Here is an 8,290-nt window from a genome sequence, read left to right on the forward strand (position 1 = left end):
TAAAACTTTGTCTCAGTTTGACTGGCTTGTGTTTTTGTGCCCAACCGGGTTGCAAGATTGCAAGCCCGCGTGCACTGACAGCTCAGCAGGGAATCGCTCAGCAGGGGTGCCGCAGGCAGTGCTCGGCAGCAGGAGCGGGACTCAGCCGGCCCAGGGCCGGGCAGTTTGCGGCAATGGACCTTTGATTCTATTTAATGGATCTATATATCTGTTCTTATGCTAGTACCACATAGTATTGATTACTGTAGCATTGTAGTTATTTGGAATCAGGAAATGTGAGTCTTCCAGTTGTTCTTCTCATTCAATATTGTTTGGCGAATCTAGGTCTCTGAAATTTTTGCTTGCATTTTAGAATTGGCTCTTCAAATTCTGCAAAAATAAAATAAATAAATGAAAGAAAGAAAAAAAAAGAAAGAGCAATTGAATTTGATAAGTATTCCATTAACCTGTAGGCTACTTTGGTAAACATTATAAAAATATTAAGTCTTCCAAATGATAAACTTGGTATGTCTTTCCATTTATTTAGTTCTTACTTATTTTTTTCAACAATAATTTATAGTTTTCAGCATGCAAGTCATTCAAGTGTTGCATTTCTTTTGTTAAATGTACACTGAAGTGTTTGTTATTTTTGATGTTACTATAACTAGAATTGTTTTCTTAATTCAAATTTTAGAAAGTTCATTGAAGCATAAAACTTCAGTTGACTTTTGTGTGTTAATCTTGTATCCAGCCACACTGCCAAAATTGCTTATTACTTCTTTTTTTTCTTATTTATTTATTTCATACATGACAATAGTGTAATGTATTACATTCATAATTATCCACTCACAGCACAATTTTTCATAACTCTGTATATAAAGTTCACAGCAAATTATGCCATTGTACATGAACTCTCTTACTGATTTTTTTTTTGCATTACAATTCTTATTACTTCCAATAGTGTCTTAGTGGGCTTCTTAGGAGTTCTCCATACAAGACCATATCATCTGCAAATAGATTGTTATTTTCTTCCAATCTTGATGCCCTTTATTTATTTCTCTTACCTAATTTTCTCACCAAAGCCTTCAACATATTTTAAACAGAAGTGATAAGAACAGATATCCTTACCCTGTTTCTGAACTTTGGGAAAAAATTCAGTCTTTCACTATTTAGCGTGATACTAATTGTAGGTTTTTCATGGATTCCCTCTGTCAGATAAAGTCCCTTTCTCTTGTTGAGCACGGTTTCATCATGAATTGGTCTTGATTTTTGTCAAATGCCTTTTCTGCACTTATTGAAATAATCTTATGGTTTCTGTCCTTGATTTTATTAATATGGTTTATTATATTAATTGGTTTGGGGATGTTAAACTAATCTTGCATTTTCAGGACAAATCTCACTTGTGCATAGTATATCATTCTTTCCTTGCTAGATTTTGCTAGCTAATATTTTCTTGCATCTATTTTGATAAAGAATATTGTTCTGTAGAATTTTTTTTCTCTCATGAGGTTTTACAGTAAGTTGGAAAGATTTCCTCCTCTTCTAATTTTTGTAAAAAGTTGTCAAGGATTTTGTATTAGTTCTTCTTTGAATTTTTAAAAAATTGACTTAAAATAAATAAATAACAGCAGAATGCATTACAATTCTTATTACACATACATATCTCACATTTTTTCATATCTCTATAAAATTTGCCAATAAATCCTTTTGAGGTTGGACTTCTCTATAAAAATTTTTAAATTACTGATTTGATTTCTTCTCACCCCCCCTCTCTCTCCCCTCCTTCTTTTTGGTCCTGGAAATTGAACCCAGAGGCACTTTACCACTTAGCTACCTCCCCAGCCCTGATTACCTTTTATTCTGATGTGGGATCTTGCTAAATTGCTGAGGCTGACCTCAAAATTGTGAGGTCTCAGCTGTCTCAGCTTCCTGAGTTACTGGGATAACAGGCCTTACCATGTCCTGCTGGCTCTAACCCAATCTCTTTACTTGTTATAGATTTTTATTCAAATATTTTACCTCTTTAGTCAATGTTGGTCATGTGTGTCTTTCTAGGAAATTGTCCATTTTGCCTGCCTTATCTACTTTGTTGAGATATAGTTGTTTATACTATTTCCTTATAATTCTTTTTACTTCTGCAAAGTTAGTAGTGACGCCTTATCTATAATTCCTGATTTAATAATTTTAGTCCTCTCTCTTTTATCCTTGATCAGTCCAGTTAAATGTTTATCAATTTTATTGATCTTTTTTAAAGAATCAACTTTGGTTTTGCTGATTTTCTCTATGGTTTTTCTATCCTCTTTTATTAATTTCTATTCTAATTTTATTTTCTTTATTTTGCTTGATTGGGACATAGTTTGTTTTTTTCTATGTTATTATTTTCAATTAAGAAAAAAGAGCATAACATTATCTACTTCAAAGTTGCAAAGTTTCAACAAAATTTGTGATTGGTATATAGCAGCTGTTCAATAAATGTGAGTTTGTTTGCTCACTTTTGTTGTTTTGGATCCATAAATCCAGCCTGTTGATATCAGTTTTGATATTTCTTTCAAAGAACACTAGTCACCCTGCTCAGCTGTGCATCATCTAAAACTTTGATAAAACACAATTCCAATACCTACATCCAAAATGTGGATGAAAGCAGCAAAGTAGCGTGAAAGCTGGTGGCATGCTACAGCAAACCCCTTCCAGATGGACATCGATCTATGAGCCAATGCTCTTTGGGCACAGTGGTTCAGCAATAAATCCACCCAGCTGTTCACATTTGCCCTTGCCAAATGCCCTACTAAAGCTATGTTGACTGTGGCACTCCCAAATCCCCTCATCCCTACTGGGCTTGCCCATCTGTCAACTTTGCTCCTCCTGACGTATGATAGATTGAATTATTGGCCCCAGTTTTTTAATCCCTCCCAGAATTCACACCCTTGTCATAGCCTGCTTGTGAGTGGAGTGTACTTCCCACCTTCGATTTTGAAGCTGTCCGTAGGATTTGCCTTGGCCACCCACAGTCATAGATAGCTATAGTGGGCTAGTTCCAAGCCTTGAGTCTTCAGAGACCTCACATGGTTCCAATCGCTGTCCTGTACCCCTGCCATGACCTTGACCAGAACATGCCCAGGACAGTCCTCTGGTCCAAAGGAGAAGGACAAATGTGTGCAACAAAATTAGGCTCTGGAATGAAGCAGAGTAGCTCTAATTCACATAGGTCCTTGAGAATGAATAGTAGCTCTCAAAAGGTTTTGGGCTGGCGGGTGATATGACATTATTGGAGCGATAACCATGTATACCGTACGAGGTGAGATCCATTTGAAGGCTGCATGCATTGTGTTTCAACGGGTGTGAGACGGGATGGCAGAAAGCTGAGTCTCTGAACTAGGGAAAGAGCTAAGGATAGTTTCGAAGGAGTCTAATCCTGGTCCCAAAAACCTCAGAGCATTTTCCTCTCCTCTACCTGGAACATAAGGAAGGGCCTCCCTCCCTCCCAGGAGTCCTCTTCTGTTTCTATAAGGGTGGGACATAGTTGGTGGGCAATGGCCACATGTGAGATACATTTCCTTCATAAGATTTAGACAAGACTCCAAAAGATTATCGTGGGGAACTAAGTCACTAACATGATTAACAGGCCCCACAACAGCCAGTGGTATTGCAGCAAAGGGCACTTCATGGGGCCTGGCTCAGATCCTAAGGGCAGAGGGGATGTGAAATTTCAGCATGTCTACGTGTTTTTAAACCTCATTTTGTTTTTAGGAAAGGCAGGGAGCAAGAACGGTATTATCCACCAGCACAGAATGATTCACTGCGAAACAAATGAGGCTTGGCCTTCGGGTCCCTTACAGCCAGGTCATTTTCAAGACCTTGGGAGGGATCTCAGTAATGTGTCCACATGGTTCTAGGTTTTTTTTGTGGAATTCGCAAAGGTGAGCGGTAATCTGCAAGCTTAAGACCATGGTCACTGTCTGTTCTCTTCTCTGTCAAACTCCTTTTTGTGTCAGGAGACCCTGGCGTAGCCAAAGACTTTTCTGGTATCTGCTAAGGAGGTTTGAGTGGGGTTGTGTTTAGTGTGATGCATTTCTGTGATAAATAAATACTGACTATGCTGGTCGAAGAAAGACTTCCAGAAATATCCTCACTGCCCACTCTGCAAATTTGCTCAGCGTCTTGACATGAACATGCCCGGGGCACCCAGCTCTGGAGGTGGGTAGATAATGCAAGAAAAACAAGACTTGAAATATACAGAGTCTATGGTATTTGTGGGATAATTTCTTTTAGAGACTGAAACTTAATTGTTTTTAAAAAATGTCTTTATTAGTTCATTTTAATGATACATCTTAGTGGTGTTCATTGGCATATTTATACTTTTTCATAAGGTGAGCAATGTCATTACCCAGTACCTCCCCTTTCCATTCCCTCTTCCTTCTTCCTGATGAAATATCCCCTTTTCCCATTTTCTTCTGTAGTTTCCACATATGACAGAAAACATTGATCCTTGACTTTCTGAGACTGGCTTATTTCATTTAGCACGATGTTCTCCAGTTCCATCCATTTAGCAGCAAATGACATCAATTCATTCTTCTTTATGGCTGAACAAAACTCCATTGTGTATGTAGACCCGCTTTTCTTTATCCATTCATTTGTTCGTGGATCCCTAGGCTGGTTCTGTAACTTGGCTATTGTGAGTTGTGCTGCTATAAACATAGGTGTGCATTTATCACTACGAGTGCTGATTTTAGTTCTTTAGGATAAGTACCCAAGAGTGGTATAGCTGGGTCATGTGGTGGTTCTATTCTTAGTCTTTTGAAGAATTTCCATACTGATTTCCATAGTGGAAATCATACTAAGTTGTCATCCTACCAGAGCATGAGTGTTCCTTTTTTCTTTTGGGACAATCTTCTGATAATTAGGCATATAAAATTTTAGGCAATGGATTCAGTTCTCATCAATGCCTCGTCCAAACAGAAGTTCATTTATACAGGAACGTACTATTTATAAGGCAGAGCATGCAGTTATAATTGCACTATCTATCCTTTTTTCCTGTTTTGATGGGAGTCGTGTAGAGTAAATTAGAATTCCTGCATTACAGGCACAGACCAAGCAGTATTTCAAGCCCAAAGTACAACTGCTAATACTTGAAAGAAACTTGATAACCATTTTCCTAAACTTGACGACAATCCTTAAAAAGCACATGACATTGCCAGTGATGAGCAGTGAAGCTAAAGGAAACTTATCTAAATTATCAATAATTAAGAAAAGTTTTAATCAGCTGATCTAAAGGAAACATTAAATTTCCATCTATTCTCTCTAGAGAAAATATTAGAAAATCTTTTTCACATGGAGCCTTAATCAAAGGATATACAGCCAAAAATATAGAAAAAAAATTCTTATTTTTCCAAATTATTTTATTTTTATGGACTTTGGGGTACGTATGGATTTGGTATCCTTTTGTAAATAATAATTGTCATTGTTGGTATTTGTCATCAAACTGTAAATATTCATTTTGCGCCTAACTTTGTGCTAGGGTTTGACTGGCCTCGCTAGAACTCCTGTTGAAATTTTACCTCCATTGTGAGGTATCAGGAAGTGGGGCCTTTGGGGAGTGAACAGGGAGCTGGGGATGGAGCTCAGTGGTGGAGCACTTGCCTAGCATGTGCGAGGCCCTGGGTTCAATCCCCAATACTGCAATAAATAAATAAACAAACACATACATAAATACATAAATGAACAAATAAATAAATAAACGTGACGCCCCTTGCCTCATGAAGGCATTAATCAATTTGTGGTTGGATGGGTTAATGGGTTATCTCCACAGTGGGTCTGCTACATAAGGCACTTGGCTCTGTCTCTTACATATTCCCACTCACCACATGATGTCCTGGTCACTTCTGGGCTCTGCAGAGTTACCATCAGCAAGGAAACAGCGTTAGGTTTTGCTGCACGTGGCGTCACCAGAGGAGGCCTCAATCTTAGACTTCTCAGGCTCCAGAACTATAAAAAGCAAATTTCTTTATAAATTGCACTATCCTTTTTAAATTACCCAGACTGTCGCAGCAACAGAAAACAGACCAAGGCACTTTGTAGATGCAGTTTTGTAACTCTTTTATATATATTTATATCTATTTAAGAAATATATATATTTCTTAAATGTGACCTTCAAATTGCATAGGCTTCAGAGCCCAGGAGACCAGCCTTTGTCCCTGCCTGACAGAGGTCACACCTCAAATGCCCATCAGGAGCTGACCGTGTCTTCCTCACAGTATCTATCGGGAAAGGGCCACCAGCTCCCAGCAAGAGCTGACAGGTGGGAGTACTAGCCTTGGGTTGCCGGCTCATTGCTTTTACAAGTGAAGATGATGGTATTGATTTTTATGTGTATTCTCCTGAGTTTGAAAAGTTAATACATACCTATTGTGTGGGCTGCCATTTTGCTTCCTCTTGAGATCACTCTAATTTGCTCCAGTTGTAAAAAATAAATGACCTATGAACACCGGAAGTATGTTTGCTGATTGCAATACCTTGCCAGGGGCCTCACAGTGACTCCAGTTGGTCAGGACACTGTAGCAGACACCCAGCCTACGGTGCTAGGGTCTTTTTGGTGGATGTCCTAGTGTGCTCCTCCAGCAGCTTCCCTGCCTCTTTGGATTTGTGCAACAAGAAAAGTCCTGACTCACAATGGCCAGGAGGCTGTCCCAGGCCCAGGCAGGCCAAGGGGGCTCAGAGGAGCAAGGGCAGCAGAGGCCACCCCCACCAGAGCCAGGACTGTGTCCTCTGTGGCCCTGGAGGGCAGGCATCTGAGGAAGGACAGGGGGGATTGCAAGAGTTAATGTGATAATGTCTGTTGATTATTTTAAGCCACATGGAGGAAAAATACATTATAAATAGCAAGGGCCATAACAGATTCAAAGGGTAAGTGTATTGATAGCCTTTTCCTCTTCCTAAGATTTCTGATGTTTCAAAAACAAGATTATTTTCGGAGTGCATCTATTTTAATTCAAAAGATACTTCTTGAAACACGTTTCATGGCGAGAGAGTCTGTCTCCTCCTTGTTCTCCTCTGGCTTTTTCCACAGAAAGGCACAGCTCTGGTTTCACACACCTCGTGCCGGCCTCGAGCCTTTTAAAACCTTTCCAGGCACCACCCAGCCACCTCCTGGCCACCATGCACATTAGCAGAGGCCTGGCTTTGGGTCAGACTCGACATTTTAATCCCCCAGAATCCTCCTTGTTTACCACTTGATAGCAGGCTTCATTTAGAACAAGGTGCTCTGTCACTTCCAGCTTCCAAAGCCTGACGCAGACACACACTGTCAAGTGCATCCAGTCGTGTGCATGCAGATGCACATGAACACACACACACACATACACACACACACACACACACACACACGCACACGCACACGCACGCACACATACACATGCTGGACCCTGATAGTGTGAAAAGGCTGAACTTTTCCCTTCTCTCTGTCTCTCTCCATCATACCCATCCAGGAGATGCTAGAGGGCTCACAGGGGAGGAAACTTGACTTTGCAGGCACAGATCAATAAAAAGCACGTGGACTGTTCTGGAGGAGGCTTGGGATCCCTGCCATACCTGTCCTGGGCCTTGACAAGCTGGTATTTCTTCACCCACACGACAGAGCTTCCCCTGATCCTCAGCCCCGGCCTCCAGCGCCAGATGCTGAAGTCAGGCAGGCAGCTCAGATTCCTGGGGCTCTTGTTGCTCTCACTGGGATTAGCACAGGGAACGGCCGGCAGGAGCATGGGGCCAGCGTGGCCTTCTCCTCTTCCAGCCTGGCTGCAGTTATGTCTTTGCAAGCACTTATTTTTTTAAAAACGACTTTTGCTGCCTAGCAAGACATGTCTTCCTCATGATCTCTCCCTCCCTCCTCCTCTTTTTCTCCTCCTGCTCCACCCTGCCCACTCAGAGCCGTCAACTTCGGATTTCTACTGAGGTTTGAAATTGGATAAATGGTTCCAACAGTGGAACTGAAGACACTGCCACCATCTTGGAGTTCTGCTTCAGGCATGAAACCGCAAGGGGAAGGGCAGGGTTTGCTGCAAGGGGCCGCAAGGGGAAGGGCAGGGTTTGCTGCTTCCAGGGTGGCAAAGAGAGAAGAGGGGGAATAAACTTTGTGTCCTTTCTCAACATGAGCTACTATTTAATAGGGCTGAACTAAGAAATCACAGTGTTAATGCTGCTGAATTATGAGTTTGGTTGAGGTGGGCGATCTGTTAGCAAACACTCAGGTGCGGAGACTAGTTATTTCCATATTCATCCAATGCAAATAGATGATTCTTCTCTTCTGCAGATTTGGGTG

The 8,290-nt window shown here is 40.8% G+C and overlaps 1 long non-coding RNA gene across 1 annotated transcript; it reads right to left on the reverse strand.

Annotated features, from left to right (window-relative positions):
• Positions 1 to 231: 231 nt before the first annotated feature.
• Positions 232 to 6,607, reverse strand: LOC113179436 (uncharacterized). Its single transcript, XR_003300343.2, has 3 exons — positions 6,379 to 6,607; positions 5,838 to 5,961; positions 232 to 369 (listed from the first exon to the last, which is right to left on the reverse strand). It is a non-coding gene; the product is annotated as an uncharacterized LOC113179436 (long non-coding RNA).
• Between the last annotated feature and the right edge of the window lie 1,683 nt (positions 6,608 to 8,290).

This window comes from Urocitellus parryii, chromosome 2, assembly GCF_045843805.1.
Source record: "Urocitellus parryii isolate mUroPar1 chromosome 2, mUroPar1.hap1, whole genome shotgun sequence".
Classification (NCBI taxonomy): domain Eukaryota; kingdom Metazoa; phylum Chordata; class Mammalia; order Rodentia; family Sciuridae; genus Urocitellus; species Urocitellus parryii.